This window comes from Haliaeetus albicilla, chromosome 15 (genome assembly GCF_947461875.1).
Source record: "Haliaeetus albicilla chromosome 15, bHalAlb1.1, whole genome shotgun sequence".
In the NCBI taxonomy this organism is placed as follows: domain Eukaryota; kingdom Metazoa; phylum Chordata; class Aves; order Accipitriformes; family Accipitridae; genus Haliaeetus; species Haliaeetus albicilla.
This window is the reverse complement of record NC_091497.1, coordinates 2,982,860-3,002,524: the sequence shown is the minus strand read 5'-3', so window position 1 is coordinate 3,002,524 and position 19,665 is coordinate 2,982,860. Positions and strand designations below refer to the sequence as shown.

The window sequence follows — 19,665 nt, the reverse complement described above, 5'->3', positions numbered from 1 at the left end:
CACAAACTGCTCCAGCATGCGTCCTTTCCACGGTGTGCAGTCCTTCAGGAGCACACTGCTCCAGCGTGGGTCCCCCATAGGGTTACAAGTCCTGCCAGAAAACCTGCTCCAGCATGGGCTCCTCTCTCCACAGACCCGCAGGTCCTGCCAGGAGCCTGCTCCAGCGCGGGGTTTCCACGGGGTCACAGCCTCCTTCGGGAACCCACCTGCTCCTGTGTGGGGTCCTCCTTGGGCTGCAGGTGGGTATCTGCTCCCCCGTGGACCTCCCTGGGCTGCAGGGGGACAGCCTGCCTCACCATGGTCTTCCCCATGGGCTGCAGGGGAATCTCTGCTCCAGCATCTGGAGCATCTCCTCCCCTCCTTCTGCACTGACCTGGGGGTCTGCAGGGCTGTTTCTCTTCTTACATGTTCTCACTCCTCTCTCCGGCTGCTGTTTTTGTTTGTCCCAGCAACTTTTTTTTCCTTCTTAAATACAGCCCTCCCCAGCCCCCCGCTACCAAAACCTTGCCACACAAAGCCAATACAACTTTGCAAAACGTTCCTTTGGTCACTGGACAAAATCCAATCTCATCTTAAGGTCTTGTCATCTAATTCTTTTGTCTGACTGACTTGTCTCATTTTTCTTGAAGGGAGGACTTCCTTATTTTGAAATTCAAACTTACTCTAATTAGTACCAAAAATAAATAAAATGGAAGCATCTTTCTGACAGACCACTTTGCAAGTAACAGCAGAGTAATGGACATTGTGAAACTTGCATGGCAGGAGTTCGAGAGTTACAGACCCTGGGCGCACTTGTTTGTCTCTAGAGCTTCTGGAAGTGCATGTAAGAGGTAACTAGGGAAGTTGACAATCGGACCTTTTAGCTCCAGACTGGGTAGGTGAGTTTCCAGCTGGCATAATTTCTACAGCAACTTGGCTACAATTGAGTACCGGAGCTTTTAAATTCATATGATGCAACAGGTTCTGGTTAAAAGGTCTATCATAATTTTATTAGTACTACATTCCATATTGGATGTACCAAACCTGACCTGGAATGGAGGGGGGGGGGGGGTGAAAGAGGGACATCAATAATTGTTTTGCAGTCAGTTATAAGTATAAATGAGTTTTAAAATATTCACTATAAGCTGAGTTTTCTCCTTGGTAAGCCACTATTAACAGAACCTATATTTAGCACCTTGCTTGTCTGAAGAAATATAAATTTGGACTGCAGAATTCTATCCCTATTTAGTAATATTGATTCATCAGAGCTATAAAATGCCATATACAATATTTTATGAGAACAATTCGTAATGATAGGTTGTGTGGAATTAAGAAATTATATAATATGTTATAATGAAATAACTTTCCCTAATCCATTATTGTATTGCTCCGTCTCAGTTTTTTTAAAACTCCTGAATTAATAAGAGCACAAGATTTTTATTACCTATACTAGGTCAGGGTCATTAGTCCATTTACTTCGTTATTATGAGAACTAAACTCTGCTACTTCTGGAAAAAGCTTCTTTTCCTCTTAAAAGATACATTCCTGAGAGCTGACAAATTGGTAGAAGAACATTGTATCTGTTGTTTCTTTTTTACTTTGAAGTTTGGTTGGTTTTTTTTTTATCGTATCGCCTTATTTTTCCCAGGTTAATAGTAATAAAATATTAATATTTAGGTTCCCCCCCCAGTGTAATTACAGTTGATATGGAATTACAGTGCCAAAAGGAAGTTTTAATAAATTCTAAATTTAAGAACCTTGTTTCATTATATAATTTCATTTCTTGTTTTCAGTTAATTGGAAAAGATGGTCATTTCCCATGTCACTTCCATTTCAAAATTTTCAATAATTGATTAAACTCATGTAATTTTTTTCTGGATTAAATAAATTAAATTTTTTGAGTTTTTAATCACATTTAAATCCATGTATTATTCATGGTTTGGTAGCCATACTTCATTTCTATGCACTGTTGTGTTTTTGCATTATTTTTCTCCATTTTAATATATCTCAGCATAATTTGCTTCTTAAACTGGTTGCCTTAGAGTTGGAAAACACCTTATTTGACAGACAAATGGTGGCATAATTAAAGTACCTCACCCTTCTTTACTTTGGCTGCTATCATCACATGAAATCTCTCAACCTGTAGGCATTTGGGGGTAGCCTTGTGGAGATACTGTGTTCTGATAAACTCCAGATCATACCTGCTCTCACACCATCGCTTTTGTCATTAGCTGGGTCAAGAGGAATCTTGGGATGTTAAAGGTTGTGTTAGTGTGGCACAGCTGGATGCAATGTTTTTGTAATGGGTCTAAAATGAAAGAACTCTGGAGGGTAAGCAGAGAAGGAAAGCAAGAGCATATTAGGATAAGGTGTTTGGTATATAATTTACTGTCATCTGGCGTAGTCTGGCTGACAACAGTAAGAGTGCAGGAATAGCACTGAAGAGCTAAGTTCTTGGAAGGAAAAAAAAAAAGTGGTTTAAATGTGTGCCTGTTGGTTCTTTCAAAGTAGCTACTTCAGCCTGAGTTTATTACAAGGTCAGAAACTATGTGTACAAGGTTTGGTTTTGTTTGTTTTTTTTTTTTAAAGTATGAGTCAGTGATCACAGAAGCTATGCAGGTGTAGAAATTGTATTACTTAATCGCCTTTTTTTTTTTACACCTAATGCCAAGGTTGCTTGTTTTGCTTATGCATTTTCTGTCAGCTGCTTTGTTTCTCTTTTAGCAGTGCTATGGAGTTCCGAGCTGCTAAGCTGTAGAGGTAGGGGGACATGAAGCACCTGGGAGACCGGCAGAACAGCTGTGAGGAAGGCATGCGAGGAGCATGGAATGGTTGGCAGAAAGGGAAGTATCTTTTCTAAAAATTGAGACAGTAAGCCATTAAAACTGCTGCTGCAAAGGACTCTGTTGAAAAGGGGGGGGGGAAGTTTAATTGAAAGAATGGAGGGGAAACCCTGTACAATGAGAAATTAAATAAATGGAAAGGGTTTTCACATTGTACCTACACAGAAAGGCGGGTAGATTGTATACATAAGTATAGTTATTAGCCAAAGTACTCCTATTTTCCATATGTTCAGATGATAATCATATCATTGGGAAATGAGCAGTACTGTACAGAATGCTGTTGGAAGTGTTTTGTAATTTGGATATGAAAAAAGGCACAGCTTGAGTAATCAGGACTAGTGTGTGGATATATGATAATCAAATTTAAAACAATATCTGTTTTCATTCCTATGTGGATTTAGTTTAGTGGGAATTTTAAAATAACATTAATTATCAATGTCAGAGGACATTTTACGATTTTTATTTTACTTACCAGTTTTTTAATGTTTGGACTACTTTCTACATAGAAGAAGGGAAAAAGAACATTCACTCGCTTGCTTTGTTCACATTGCCTAGTCCATTTATGTCCTAAACAAAAGCTCTCAAATACTATTAGAAGTGGTGAATATAAGTTTTGATCACAACTTGCAACACTGATCTGCAAGCTGTGTATCCATGGTGATATGCCTTTTTCTCATAATGAATACATTTTAAAAATCATTATATGGAGTATGCAGATTTAATATCACATATAAGTATTTATATCTGGACCTAAGAGTGGTTCATTGAAGACTGACTAATAAAAATCCAGCCAACCTTCTTCAGCAGCTGTATAATCATGGAGCTACTTTTAATTGTGTAGGCATATTCTGATTTATCTGAAAGACTTCATAGCAATTGCAGTGTTTGGTATGTGTAACTAGGGACTTAAGCCAATCAGAAATGAGTTGAAGTGTCATCTAAGCCTCATAAGGGACTGATGCAATGTGAATACTTGGATAATTCCTTTAAAAAAAAAACAAAACAACAACAAAACAAACCAGAGTAGCAACATACACTGTTATTCAAAACCAGGTTGCTCATGATCCAGTGGTTAGCATAGTGGTTAGACTAGTTGGACAAGCGAGAAAATTGGATTCAGGTGTGTCCTCCTTCACATCAATGTCTCTTCCTTCCCATGACAGTATTTTAATCACCAGGCCAGTGTCTAGGCTAGAGGAAGGTGAGAAGGGAGTTAGGGGCGAAGTCCCCCTCTGCTTCCTCAGTTGAAACCAAGTGGATTTCACAAAATACAAAATAGACATGTTAAGATGCAGGAGGCAACGTGGTTCTAACGTAATGACTGTGTGTATAGGGTTTGTGTGGCAAGGTTTTGGTAGCAGGGGGCTTGTAGGGGTGGCTTCTGTGAGAAGCAGCTAGAAGCTTCCCCTGTGTCTGACAGAGCCAATACCAGCCGGCTCCAAGACGGACCCGCTGCCGGCCAAGGCCGAGCCCATCAGCGATAGTGGTAGCACCTCTGTGATAACATATTTAAGAAGGAAAAAAAGTTGCGGCAGACACAGGAACAGCAGCCAGAGAGAGGAGTGAGAACATGTAAGAAGAGAAACAGCCCTGCAGACCCCCAGGTCAGTGAAGAAGGAGGGGAGGAGATGCTCCAGGTGCCAGAGCAGAGATTCTCCTGCAGCCCGTGGGGAAGACCATGGTGAGGCAGGCTGTCCCCCTGCAGCCCAGGGAGGTCCACAGTGGAGCAGATCTCCACCTGCAGCCTGTGGAGGACCCCATGCCGGAGCAGGTGGGTTCCCGAAGGAGGCTGTGACCCCCTGGGAAGCCCACGCTGGAGCAGGCTCCTGGCAGGACCTGTGGCCCCATGGAGAGAGGAGCCCACACTGGAGCAGGTTTTCTGGCAGGACTTGTGACCCCACAGGGGACCCACACTGGAGCAGTCTGTGCGTGAAGGACTGTAGCCTGTGGAAGGGACGCATGCTGGAGCAGTTTGTGAAGGACTGCAGCCCATGGGAAGGACCCACTTTGGAGAAGTTTGTGGGAGGGACCCCACACTGGAGCAGGGGAAGAGTATGAGGAGTCCTGCCCCTGAGGAGGATGAACCAGCAGAGACAGTGTGTGATGAACTGATCATAATCCCCATTCCCCGTCCCCCTGTGCTGCTGTTAGGGGTGTAGGTAGAGAATCCGGGGGGGAAGTCATGCCCAGGAAGAAGGGAGGGGTAGAGGGAGGGTGTTTTAAGATTTGGTTTTATTTCTCATTACCCTACTCTGGTTTGATTGGCAATAAATTAAGTTAATTTTCCCCAAGTGGAGTCTGTTTTGCCTGTGACAGTAATTGATTGAGTGATCTATCCTGTCCTTATCTTGACCCATGAGCTTTTTGTTGTATTTTCTTTCCCCTGTCTAGCTGAGGGGGGGAGTGATAGAGCAGCTTTGGTGGGCACTTGATGTCCAGTCAGGGTCAACCCACCACACTGTGGTACTCTGGAAGGGGGGGAGCAAGTCGTCCTGGATTAAAGTCTATTCAAAATACTGGTTTTGAATTTTGTTAAATAATCATGAGAAAAGAAACAGGGCTAATCTTGAGAGCTCGAGCACAAAACTTGGCAGGTGCTGCAACTGCCTGGGTCTTGCATAACATGCCCCCTCCCATGGCAGCTGCGTTTCCAAAGGGGTGAGCTGTGCTTAGTTCTTCAAAGGCTACTGTAGGCACTGCCCTCAGGAGAGGACTCCAGTTTTTGGCTCCTACATAGATGAAGATGCCACTGTTGCGGTGCTGACTCAGACACCTTGGCTTTAATGGGGCAACAGCCATGCCTCCCTGTGCAGCATTTCCGCTTGGCTTGGTGACTCCTAGTTAGCATGTGTATTTTATGAGTTCCTAATCCTCGTTTAATTTTGAAAAACTATTTGGATGAAGTACTGGCTGTGGAAATTTTATATCCAGAATGTTTTGCATAGTTTATTTGTAAGCAGAATTTTTCCTGGTTTTTTTTCCCCCCAATTTCTTTAAACACACTAATATGTCTAGCAGTACCACTTTTTTCCATGTGAATATGAAAATGACTGGGAGCGGTTACTTTTTTTTTTTTGAAAAGCAGTCAAGAAGTAACTTGTTTATGATAAAAATAGGGTTGCAGGTATGGGAAAAGCATCCTACCTACACTTAAAAATTAAATCAACATTACCACAATTAATGAGAATTGACCCTGAAGCATTTTTGAATGTTAACAGCTATTCTGTTAAAATTTTATCAAAAAAGGTTGAATGAAACCTTTTTTTCTTACCACCATGCAAATTGATGAACTTTAAAATTAAAATTTGCACGTATTAACGGGCAGAAAATAGGAGTTACTACTTTCCTAAAATGTTTTGTTAAAAAGTATAAGACAAATATGCTGTCTATATGGGCAAGCCAGTTTAGCAGGAAGTCTTCTGTGTGCCAGATCCTGCCTCCTGTATTCACAAAAGTAGCGCTTCATTTTGCAAGCAGATTCATTAATTCATTTCCCTGACTAGCTAGGTTAAAGGTTGAAGGAATAAAGCATTTGGGCATGATGCAATTTTATTATATAGTTTAATTTTAACAGAAGATTTAAACTTTTTTTTTCAAGTTTTTGTGAAAATCTCATTAAAATGGCAAAAGCTGAGAGACTATACTTGTAGAGGTCTTCCCTAATGATCTGAAGAGAAACAAAATGCTAGAGAAAAATGGACATTTTGAAGTCCATCCTTCTGGGAATTTTCATTAGAATGTCTCTTCACTCTTTTTGAAAGGCATTGAAAGCATCGTGGCATGTGTTGTTTGACTCTATTATTGTTCCTCATGCCTTTTATTCCTAAATTATATCAGTAGTACTTGTCTGCAGATGGTTTGATAACTTTTAAACCGCAGTGATAGCAATTGTGCTGGTCAAACTGAATTGTATTTTCGTGAGTGATCTGGCTGGCTTTGTTGTCCCAGCTGATCTGCCACAGAGCTATAGCCATGACTTCAGCAATGTTAGAACAGGGCTGTCTTGAAGGATCACAAAGCTCTGAACAGTGGGTGCCCTCAGCGCACACAGCCATCTAACCCACTGCTTACGTCGTGTAGTGTCGTGCTGTACACAGCTGTGCACCCTGTCGAGTCTGTGCACAGTGTATTTAATCTGCCGTCAGCCCTGCCGTGCGTTGGTTTCAGAATGGGCTTGGGGCCTGGTTCGTTTGGGTCTGTGTCTGAGGCAGCAATGTGTTAGAGCAGGATAGGCTTCTAAAGGCATGGAATATCTAATGCCTATATGTACTACTTCTCTATAGAGATACAGCTGACATCATTAATGTGTATGTGGTTACCGGTCATTGATAGTGTTCTGTGTTCACATACAAGTTTGATAAAGTTGTTTTCTGGTTTCTACAACAGATGCTAATTGCAGCTTTATGAATTCTTGGGATATAATCTCATTAGTGTGGGAAACAAAGTAAATGTGGAAAGGAATGCACCAATCGTTCTCCTTTATCTCTTATTTGCATTATTACCAAGCTTTGAATGGATGAAGCACATTCTTCTATGACTTAAACCATTGCAACGCATAATGTGGTGGTATATTTGTATTTAAACAGTCCTCTGTATTTTACTTTGTGTCCTGTTTTTGGAGATGGGGAAGCAGCTAAGGAAGAAGAAAACTGCCCATACCGTGTTAAAACATTTAAAGAAATACTGTATTAAACACCACTTTTTAAAGTCAGGCACTGCTGATTGTGAATAAGGGTGGTAGAAAACGGTTGTTATAGAAGAACCAGTGAATGAATGTACAAAGGCATTTCAGCTTGGATAAATGGTTGTGGTTTTGCTGTTGAAGCAAATCTCTCGAACGTCAATTTGATTGCATTGGAGTGGTCTCAGACTGGGTAAACTGGATTCTTTTTGGATAAGACTAAGTCTAAAATAAAAACTGAAACATGGTAGGTTCTATTTGAACATAAAGAAACACTTTTTTTTACTGTGAGGGTGACCCAGCGCTGGCACAGGTTGTCCGAAGTGGTTGTGGAGTCTCCATCCTTGGAGATACTCTGGACATGGTCCTGGGCAACCAGCAGCTCTAGGTGGCCTTGCTTGAGCAGGGCAGGTTGGGCAAGATGACCTCCAGATGTCCTTTCCAGTATGAACCGTTCTGTGTTTCTATGAAATTGGATGGTGTATTCTAGGACTGCTGTTGAGGTTTCAGTCTGCAGGACTGGTCTAGAGCTATTGGAAAGTAAAGCACTTCCCGAAAGCATGTAGCGTGGGCATCCAGTTCTCAGCAGGCACTGTCTTAGTTCACAGACTTTCTGTTGTAAACTGCTACTTGCTAATGTGGACTTAGCCACTAACATCACGTAGAGCTGAGTTAGCAAGTCCTTTGGTGTTGGCTTCTTTGCTCAGGAGCACATAGATACTGCAGAAAGCGCAGGCCAAAAGTTGACACAATTACTTTGTATATTGGATTTATACACAATAGCCCCTTAAGCCATTTTTTTTTGCAGGCTAGAAGGCTGTGGTATTTGGCTGCCAGCATCTGATAGATCGGCACTAGGCCAATTTGAATGTATATAGCATTGGAATATCTAGCCAATCTGAATTTGTAGATTTTCCTGCTAGTTGGTTGATGAGTTAGCATACCCTAGACTCTCTTCATTTAGCTCCTCACTGGACAATTATGTAGTCTTTCTGGCTTGCCAAAGGTACCTAGAAGAAACGAGTAGGGGAAGGTAATACTGAGTTTGAATGGCACAGGAGGCATGGGAAGAGATGATGGTATTGTACTAGATGCTTAGGGAGGATGTATGTAGTTTAGGGTTGGTATGATGAAGGTTCATCTGCCCACTCAAGTCTGGTGCTCCTGCTGTGTATATTAGGCAATGAAATAATACACTGACATGCTCTGACTGCTCAAAACAGGACTCCCAGGGCAAAATGCCATCCATGCTTACTCACCCCGCTGGATAGCATTGTCTGCGATTTTTCTCAAGCTGCTTCTACAGATATTCAGTCTTGGAGGTGCAGAGGGACCTGAAATTCTCTAAGAAGCTGTACTTCAGGAAAAGGTGACTTTGCTGCATCTGTGTGAAAGTGCTGCTGCAAAGAGCAAATGTGAAGAAAGTCTGGAGCTTCCCTCAGGCTTGGAGCCAAGAGCAGGCTTGTAGCTGATTGTGAGACATCTGTCATCAGCAGGAGTTGCCAGTAGTGGAGCTGGGGGCTACAAATGAGAGTGACAGAAGTACATGATGACCTAGTGAAAGAAGAGGATTTTCTAGGACAAAGGGTAGTAGTTCATGATAAGAAGGCAAAATAAACTATGTACCTGAAAGAGGACGATCAGGTGGGGAGGGTGGAGGGGTAAGTAAAGAGGACAAAACCACACCAAGAAATAAGCTGTCAGTGAGTAAGATTGGGGACAGATAGTAAAATGCATGCATTGGTGAGAAAAGAATGAACATGGTGAGAAAACAAGTAGGAAGTGAAGAGCAAAAAAGCAAAGACATGAAGGATGCAAAACCCCAGGCAACACTCACTGCATTAAGGAAAGAAAAAACTACAAAAATGTATTTTCGATACTACTTTTCTGTATGGTCTGTTGCTAATGTTGCCAGCATGAATGTTAAACAGTTTAAATGGAATGGTGTCTGAGATGAATTCTCTTCAGCTGTACGTCTCCTAGGCAAGTGTGTGAGAACTGCTGATCTGTTCGTCTTGTTCAGATCACATGAATGTGAACACAGCAGAGATTTGACTTGGTGTGCCCATCTACAAATAGAGAGGGCAGGGGGAAATGGAAAGAGAAAGCCTCCCCTGGGAAGAAAGGGAGTGATCCCATTATAAATGAGAGTCATACAACATCCCTTCTGGAGGCGTGTTGAAATTTCCCATGGGAGGAAGAAGAATAAACAAAGGTTGGTATTGCTAATAAAAGAAAAATAGTTGGCAACCAAGGAAACAATAATTATTTGATTGTAGTGTCCTGAAAAGCTAGCAACAGAAACAATACTAGCTAAAAGCAACAGGCCAAATGCGTCTCAGTTGCAACCCTACCTGTCATTACATCACGGATGTGTTTGCCTTACTGCTCTGAGAGCAGTGCTTTGCCAGCAAAATAAATATGCCCTGACTTTTTGCCTTTGCTGCTTTACTCTTCTTACGACCACAGTGTTCCTGAGGGTTTATTGTGTTTAACGTCTCAACGCTATTGTGAATCAAGCAAGGAGTTGCTATTATCCCTGTTTCACAAATGAGGAACAGAGCCTGCAGGAGAGCTGTGCTTAGAGCCGCACAGCTTATGGTAGGCAAGGGAGTTTCCAAATCACAGGCCAGTAACTTTCTTCGCTCGCTTTCTGCGGTGGCAGAAACAGTAATGGAATAGTAGTACTGGGAGGGCATGTATAATGTTTTGTCTTGGGCAGTGCAGTTTCCCTACCAGGAAATAAATGAGCAAAGTTTGGCTATTGCAAAAAGACATCCCCAAATCATGACTTCAGCAATTTCAAGAAGAGATCCACGTAGTCTTGAAAAACACATCAGTAATGAAATATTTCCGTCTGGACAGCAGCAAGACTGTTTTTAAAACCAGTACAGTTTCATTTTAAGTTCAAAGTGGCAAAGCCTGTTAAGGCCAAATTGCAACAGGGATTATTATTTCTTTATGGAGATGTGTGTGGTGAGCTGGGCAGAAGGAAGCTGTGCAGTGCTCTCTGGTCGTGTTTCCAGTCTGCCTGACGATGCAGCCGCGGCCCGAACTGCACCTCCTCGGAGGTAACCTCACTGAATGGCACCATCTAGTTTAGCTTTGTCACAGTGCCAACAGCTGTTCTGCATTCCCAGTGACCTTATCTTTACTAGCAGGGTATAGCCCAGTTGTGGGATGGTTTGTTCCTAGTTCACTGGGGGTTACACGGAAAACAGTGTGCTAGAGGTAGTATCACTTTCTCAAGCCTGAGCACATGCTGAAAGTGATTGAGAGGCAGCACTCTGATAAGAGTCCGAGCTAACGCTGGTAGGAAGGGTTAGATTGTGTAACACCAGCTCAGTCCTCTTTTGGCTAGAGAATGGAAAGGTGTTGGGTGTTGCCAACACACCAATTGCTGCCCTTCTGTAAGGGCGGTAGCACACTGCTTTTCATCTGCAGGAAGACAAAGCCATTTGGCTAGATTGTCTTTCCTGATTATTTTTTTTTGTTTCAGTGATGTCCATTTCTTATGTTAGCTATTAATATTAGCGTGGGTCTTCAAGAGCTTCAGGGTCATCTTTGCTTTTTTTTACTGCATCTTTGAGTTTTTCTTCTATCTCCTTTGTGTCTCTGTTGGGCATCGCTACCCCCTAAATGAGATCAGTCTTTTAGGATTGTTACTTCCTCTTAGTACCTTGGAGAACAGAAGAGAAAGACAAACACCACTTTGAATTCTCGAGCTTTTTTTCTCACGAAAACAGATTATAAAACTGAATATTGGTTACAAGCAGAATCATCTTTTAGAACTTAGTTGCATCGCAGGAGCGAAAAACACAGACCATGCCAATTGGTGTTACTAATAATGCTGGGGTTTTATTATGCCTGTAGCTTTTTAGGTATTTTAATATTAATTACATTTTCCTTATTGAAAGAAAGCCAAATCTGAAACTACACTGATAGCTGAAGACTGATAGTGGTCATTGTGCAGGGACCCTTTCATATGGCTGTGCATGCAAGTGACTGCTTCATTTTGTAGTGTTAATTTATGATAGGAATTTATACCACGAATGAAAGTAACTGTTCTTATTTCTGACATAGCTCTGCAAAGTTAGATATCAGCAGTATGTATTTTCCAAAGAGGTTGTAAATTTATCTTTCATTAGACATTTGTATGCAGCTTATTTAAAAATGTCAACCTCCCGAATTCGTATGAAAGCGATCAGTTCAAATATGCTGTTTGAAACAGCGATCTGAAAAACAGCATGTAGAAGTGAGAATTCCCGATTTTTTTTTTCTTTCCCTTTTCGGTGACTGCCTTGCCTGTAAGAAAAAAACAGCCACATTTTAGTTTCCTGTTTTGGTTTTCCTCTGTGGAAAACAGTGCTAACAGTGCTTCTCAGTCTCTTTACAATTCTTTGAGATATGTAGAAGGAAAATGCAAGCAGATAATTCAAATATTTTCTAACAGTGCTCTACGCAGTTTATTTTCCTTTGCCCAAAGAAGAAAATGCTAGAAAATCTATTTTCTTCTTGCCTGTTCCAAGACGGGATAAAGAGTTTTCCGTGTAGCTAGGTACTTTGGTTAACACTTTTGAATTAAAAAGACCTTTTTAAGAGCTCCAGATAGACTCACGGAGGTTGGCAAAAGGATTTGCACTCATGCTTGTGGATTGGGGTGGTGGTCTAGCTGTGTGCGTAAAAGAAGAATGCCAGGATGATTGTATAAATATTACATTAGCATGCCCTTCTAAAAACAGTCTGCAAGGCACTCTTGGATTGCCCTACTCTAGAATTCATAAGAGAGTACGACTGAGATAGGAATAGCCTAAGTGGGTACGTATTTAGACGTGTGCTGGGATCTGTGACCGCAGGAGGTGCTCGAGCGGCCGGTTGATGCTTTCGGTGCCAGGAGATGGCACTCGAGAGCACGTTCCCCACCTGGCGGGTCCGGCCGTGTAGGCTCCAGAACCACGGCGTGGTTGGTGCGACTGACTCCTACCTGAAGTTCTCTGCACGGTGCTCTTAATGCAAGTTAAGCCTATTTTAAGCCCACTGCTAAAACGGGGCTTGGGGAACTTGCGTTTGAAAACTGTTGCCCTGTGAATGCGAATTGTACGTTTATTTTTCTGCTGAAGTCCACCGGCTTCGTTCCGGTTCTCAACGCTTGTTCTGCTTGTGCAATTTTTTTCAAAGCATAGACGATTTTAAATGAATGCGTCCATTTGAATATATAAAAGGCTGCAATGAGAAGAATTGGAATGGTACAATTAGAGGAACCCTGCTTCCCATTCTGAACAAAAGCAGTGTCGACAAAAATCTACAGGAGCAGGTCAACCTTTGTTGAACAACATTCCATTTCCTGCTTTATGGGCACTATGCTAAACGCAGCCCCTTGCCTTTGATGGAAATAAACGCACCATTTGTCAGTCCCAGTAGAAGCAGAATTCTTGAATGAGCCTAAATTTCCCTTTTATAAGCAAGTAAGTAAGTAAGAACAATCCTCGGTGACTAGTCTGACGCCTGTTATTACCGGTTTATCAAAGCCTCCGCCCGTTCCATGTGGATAATGGACTCACTCTGTCCTTAACATAATTATTAGTCTAGACTGGAGACATGTCAGGTTAATATTTCCACAGAGAAGGGTTTTCCCCTTTAAAACCAGATGGTGGCTTCAATCATGGCACTACATCTGGAACGTGGTCCTAAAAAGACCGTGATTTGGTCCCATTGGTGAAGATTACTATACTGGGAACCACTCCCAGAAAAGGAAAAAAAACATGAATCAGAAATATACTGTTTGATTCTGTGTGGAAGGGATCTAGTGAAAAAGTCTTAAGAACAGTTTAAAGGTATTTTACATTAACAGTGAGTTTCATTTCATGTTTGGCCTTGGCCTACTGCTGTACAGAAATTACTGTACCCAAATATCTGATTAATTTCTGGGAGTGTCAGGTAGTACTTTTTGCTAAACTGTAATGAAAGCCATGCGTGATTTGATTGCTCTTTCTCCAGCTTGTATTGGATAGATAATCTGAAACAAATGCCTTCAATTTGCCCTGGAAAGGGAAAGTTAACTTTGCAATGATATTTTGGCCATGGTGACTTCTTTAAAGAATGGTCTCTTAACAAAAAAAGTGAAAAGTGTAATTCATGCCTCATTAGCACTTCTTATAATACATCTTCACTCACGACTTACAATAATTCTTGCTTCAAAGCTATTCTGGGAAGTCAGGAAATTTGCAAGATAGGGATTTCTGCGCTTGTATCTGTGCTGAGCTGAAAAGCTGGGAAAGGTGGTCATTCATTTTTGGTTACGGAAGCAGAGTTTATCAAAGAAAGCTTCAGATTCTTAGAGTGTCTGTGAGCATTTATGTGTCTAGCTAGCACTGGTGAAGTAGTCAGTCAGCATTTCCATTATGAACCTTAATTTCCAGTGTTTTGTAATAGTAACAGTCCCTAAAATTTCTTTCCAAGTGGAAACTTGGCATGTAAATTCTCAGTCCAATTATTTTTGTATAAATTTTTAGACAAATCAGTTTGTCCATTTTTAAGTTATGTGGGAGATCATAAATTTTTTATGGCTTCAGATGCTTTATTACATTTCTGTAACAGTGCAGGAATTAATTTTAAAAAGTTCTTCATTAAAAGAAAGTTTTTAATACATACTGTTAACCTGTGATTTTTGGGTTTGGTTTTGTTTTTTTTTAAATTAGAAAGTAGCTACTGTGCACCTTGTCTTATTTGGCATATAATATTATTTCACAGAAACAGATTCGCTTATTATGGGCTGCTTGGCACTCTCCTGTCAGTGATCTGTAAATAAAGGACTATATTAAGTGTTAATTGTGTGAGAGTAAGTCTTCAAGTAGGCCGATGCTAGGAAATGCCTTTGAAGGGAGGCTAAGCTTAGATAAGCATTGCAGTTGTTATCTAACTTAGACCTTTTTCCAAGCTAAAATCCAGGATATCTCCCCCCCCCCCGCCCCTTGATTTACCTAGCTGGCATCCATTCTCAATGCCCATCAGAATTAAACTTGCCTAGTTAAGCTAAGTTAGAGTATTAACCCACACCTTCATGAGGGGAAAAAAGTGAGGTTAGCTCATGTGTGGATCAGCTCACAACTAGTCTTGAATAATTTTCTTAATCTAGATAAACTCTTTCTTGTAATAGACAGTAACAGAATGTAATAGAAATTGCTTTAATATCTCTAAGGTTCTTTAAAACTCTGTTCCAGGAGAAATAGAGTATGTTTTTAAGGGTGCTTTCTGTCACTGAACACTAGTTCAAGATTAGATCCTCATAAATAAAAAATACCATAATTTTATATACTTGAGTATGCCAGCTTTATACTTGAAGGTAGTTGGATACAAAATATTTTAAAACATTAATGAGGTAAAAAGATCTAAAAACTTATATTCCATATAAAGCCTAGAAATTGGTAAGTAAAATGGAGTATCATCCTACTTGCTAGCCACGGTTCTTTGTATGATAAAACCCCTCTTAAGCAATACCTCCGCAGCATTGATGTTAGAGCGGAACCACCAGGGAGTTAACAATTCACAGAAATAAGCACTTTTCCCTTTATTGTCCACACATTTGAATCCACGATTCTCTGAAAAGCATATTAACTTCCTTGATGAAGAAATAACTTAATCATTGGGTTAAAGTAATTTTTATTTATAGAAACAAAGTGTATTTGTAATGGCAGGTGGGTTTGTAGATACAACAGCATATTTAAAGTCTGTAGACTTTTTCCTGATCAGAGTGTTTTCTTTGCCCATCTGATTTCTGTGCTTCATTTTAATAATGAGTGATAATGGTAGCAGCAATGACAGTGAAAATAATAATGGATCTTAATAGAAATACAATGTCTTGCTTCACAAAAACATTTGAAAGCAAGTGTATTCAGTGAACAAATGCAGTCTGATACTGTTTTATAGTACATGTCTTTTAGATACACCTGAATCCTCGTGAAATTGGGGAACTTCACTATAGGATGGGTCTCAGAAAGGTATGATGACTGGGCGTCTGTCTTTGTAGCTGATGTTAGTAGGCTCTGTGGGTACAAAGACCAACGAGGAGAGGGTTCTGAATGCCCCTACTGAGCAGGTTCTTGCAGAGACCAAAGTTTACCATCAATCCAAGGTGATTCTGCTCTGGTCTAATGTCAGGGAAACTCTTATGGTAAATTTAGTGACGACTGCAGCATTACAACTTAAGATGCTGGATTTGACTGTTCCAAATGCATTATTGTTATTACCGTCGTCATCATTACAAAGAGTTCAAAATCAGGCCTCGGACTGAGTGATCCTGTACAACTCCAGGGAAGACGTTGCAGGTAAATGTCTGTCTGACCATTCTGCGGCTGTGGGCATCAATGTTTCCTCTTCTGCTCCTCCAGCCACCCTCTTTTTCCTTGTATATGCAGTTAGGTTAGGCCGCCGTAGTAGAAAATGAAGCCAACTATCTTGGGTTTAGGAAAGGCAGAGGCTTTTTCACTAGCTCAGACCCAGAGAATATATTTTGCGTAGCAGCAGAGGGGTTCACCACTCATCCTAGAGCCCTAGAACTTTCTTCTTGATCTTTTATAAAGTTGAGAAATATTTTTCTTTAAGGGAAATGTTTACGTTTGTGGTACGTTGTCTCGGTAGCATCATTATAACATCATTTAAGCAGGACCTCTTCTGGCTCTGATACCTGCATTCCTGAACCCTCCCTTGGCCATTGCAGCCTTACTGCAAATGAAAGAGTGAGACAATCTTCGCTGTGATTGACATCAAGAAGGGATCATCTCCCTGGGGCAGTGACTGTGGGTGACTCACTGTTATCCTTCCCTGCTGGGCTGCAAATATGTATAATAATAGAGCTTTGTGAGGGGAGAAGCTTTCTGGCAGCATGTTACTTGTGTCAAACCACGGGGGTTTCAGATTTTCTTGAATAACCTTACAGTAGTAGCTCAGAACTGGCAAACCCTGGTGGAAATAGAATTATTGCAGTGAAGTGATTCCCTCATTTGTAAAAAAATGTTAGAAGAATACAAAGTGACTGGAGAGATCCAATATTTTATGTAATTATTTCCTTTAATAACAATTGTAACGTAAAGCATGTAACTTTTTAAAAATCTGTATTAGAGTCATACTGATTTCTTGTGAAGTCATGTAAGAACAGGAGCATATGAAACAACACAGAATAGGCAAGTTCGTTACACAGAACTTGGTTCTTGGCAGTCACCTCAGTTAAGGGAGTTTGTTGTTTCTGAGGATGGCATTTTAGAGATGTTTATTACAATATGATAACCTGCACAAGAAATGAACCCTTTCTGTGGCTTGGCTGTTGTAGCTACTATTGGACTGCTGGTGGTAAAAAGATGATGAAGTATTTTTCCTGAAGCAATTTTGGTTTTATAATAATACAAAATTACAGTGATTTCATAGCCCTACTTTGGGATCAAAGATTAATTAATTTTTTTTTAATTGGGATATATCCTAATGCATGTATCCTATATGAGTAATGCATTGTAATAGAACTAAAAATGTCCCTTAAAATTCATATATTTCTAAAGAATTTTTTTTTTTGGTTGGTTTTGTTGTTGGTTTTAATATTTGTTAATTGATGTGTAGGTTAGAAAATTTAACTGTTACTTTATTCTTAGTTTAGAACTTGGAGTGGAGGAATTCTTATCTAACTTTAGGGTCAGTTAAGTCCCCTAAATAGCTGATGAGAAGAGATGGAGACCTGCTGAGGTCCTGTCCTAGGAAATGTACAGCAGTGTAAGTGGGAACCGTTATCGCTGGCAGCTGCCTGTCCGTCTTTTCCCTGGGAGAGGGGTGGGTTGGTGTCTACACAACTGCCTTGAGCAACATCTTAAGCTGAGGTTTGAATCCCTCTTCAAATGTACAGAAAACAGGGGACCAGTTTAAAATGTGTAGATTTAAAAATTAAATATTTGGCTCTCTTTTTTTGTTGTTTGGGGTTGTTTTGTTTTGTGTTTTCCTGAATGCATAGAGTTTATTTTTTACGTGTTTCTTAGAAGTTTCATGGGATAGCAACTTTTCAAAATTAAATCTGAGGGGTGTAGTATCATCAGAAAAACAGGGGGCTAAGTTTTTAAGAGAAAGATACTAAATATCCCATGAATCATGATGAAATTGTGAAGACTGTCTGTACTGGTAGGCAGGGACAGCTTTTTGATTGACCATATAACTGTGACATGTTATTTTTGTCCTCATTGCTATCATTCTTACTGATACTAGTGGTGTTCTCTTTGCTGGTAGTAACGCATCATTGCAGACCTTATTAAGTTCAAGGGCAGTTGGACTTCTTTCTTTTGTGACTGATTCTGCAAGAAAAGATATCTTGTGAAAAAAAATGCCCTTTATGTGATAAGTTTTTTGTTTGTTTCTTAGTTGATTGGGGAATTTTTTTTTCCTTGGTCAAGCCTTGTGTCAAGCCTGGGAAGTATCTGTTTTGCAAGCTTTCAAAGCTCAGTAGAGCTATAATGTTACAAGTTAAGCGTATTTAAGATTTTTTGTCAGGCTTGCTGTATAAAAACTGTTGCCTTTTGTCCATTCATAACAGAATCTAAAGGGACTTAGGCAATAAATAAGTACATTAAATACTTTTGCAGTATTGTATGCAAAACAGTTAAACCAACTGATATGCAGCTTGAAAGCCTAGCTGAAAAGATTACTAAAACATCTGTGAAGGTATTTTTGGACTTCAGAAGTATTGTAAGGAGATACTGAGCATTACTGCTGAGAAATTATGTCACTGTTGCTGAACTATATATTTCAGAATTAATTTATACTTTAAGACATATTATTTTTAAGTGCACATCTTGGAAAAGCTAACTCTTTAAAAACAAACCCAAAGAAATGCAGTAAAAGTTCACATCCAGTGTTGTCACCAGAGCTGAAGGTCTAGCCTAGGTTAACTTCTACTCATAGGAGATGATCTGCAGGGAATAGGGCGTTATCTTGATGTCCTCACCGATGCAGCTTTTACTGTTTCGTCTATTCTTGTGGAAAACTATGACACAAACTACCTGGCTGGGTCAGTTTTGACTCTCATTTATGATCAGAACCGGTAGAGGAAATGTCTGGTGCCCTTGTTCTGGAGCTATGCAACTTCAGGTGATATTGAATTTGTCATTGATTTCTTCCTGTGGTGGATGGTGCGTATGGAGACACAACTGTCCGGAGCGGGAATGCCATGCTGCGCGAGTTCACTTGAGTTGTACCTTGAGGAAGCTACCAAAATTAGAACAGATGTGGGACTGCGCTGAGGGATTTTCCTGAAAATTACGTGTCTCCAGAGGCAAGACTTAGTAAGAAAATTTTCACACTGGACCTATAATAAATCTCGTCCTGTAGATTTTTATGAGGGGAAAGGGCAATCCAAGTCCAAATGTGGTATATCTCTGCCATTTTTTTTTTCCCCGCAAATAATCCTAGTGGTTGATGACTTGAACTATGAAAAGAGAGTTGGCAAGCAAAAGAAAATCAAACAATGTCATGGTTCTGTAAAAAAAAAAAAAAATTAAAAATGGGCCAAATTACTTTTCTTTGTGTAGTTTTCCTGTCTTTACTCAGAAGGAAAAGTGGCTTTTGTCAAGAAATATTTAGTAATTGGGAGGGGATAGAAGACCAAAGGCTCTTTTGTTACCCTTTTTTACAGTTTTTGTGGAAGGTGTGAAGGACTCATTTGGTACTGGTTGTGCTACACTAATTTTTGTTTATTTCTGGAGATGGAGGCAAGATTGCTCATTTCTTTAATACTGCTATGGTTGTCTTTCTTGCTGTGCTAACCTTTAAATCTTTATTCCCTTATAACACTGTATGTGGAACGTGAAACTCATGACTTAATATGCTTTTGTATCTTCTTTTTGCCATTGCACTCAGAAACAAAAAATTAATGTTTTTTACCCTTTCATATTTAATTTGCTTTAGATCTACATTGGCAGAATTTTGTAGAGGGTTTCTCTACTCCCAGTGTTGAAATTTGCTGTTCCCTTGAATGAAAATGACATTGTTTTCCTTTGTCTGTTTGCAGAAAACAAATAAAGAGGGGGATGTTAAATATGAACACACACAATTTCCACTCTTATTTGTTAGCTTTAAGACGTGAGTGCATGGCCTGCTTTACATGGTAATGCAGTTAATTAAGAATTTGGCTAC

At 40.2% G+C, this 19,665-nt stretch overlaps 1 long non-coding RNA gene across 2 annotated transcripts in view; it reads left to right on the top strand.

Moving 5' to 3' along the window:
• The first annotated feature begins 389 nt into the window (after positions 1–389).
• The window catches only part of LOC138689080 (uncharacterized), a 53,323-nt gene continuing 34,047 nt past the window's right edge, over positions 390–19,665 (top strand). The window contains exon 1 of one of the 2 annotated variants that reach the window (XR_011327871.1): positions 390–830. This is a non-coding gene — a long non-coding RNA (uncharacterized lncRNA). Of the gene's footprint in view, positions 831–1,852; positions 2,827–19,665 lie in introns of those variants that run through there. The other variant, XR_011327873.1, reaches the window with a different exon arrangement.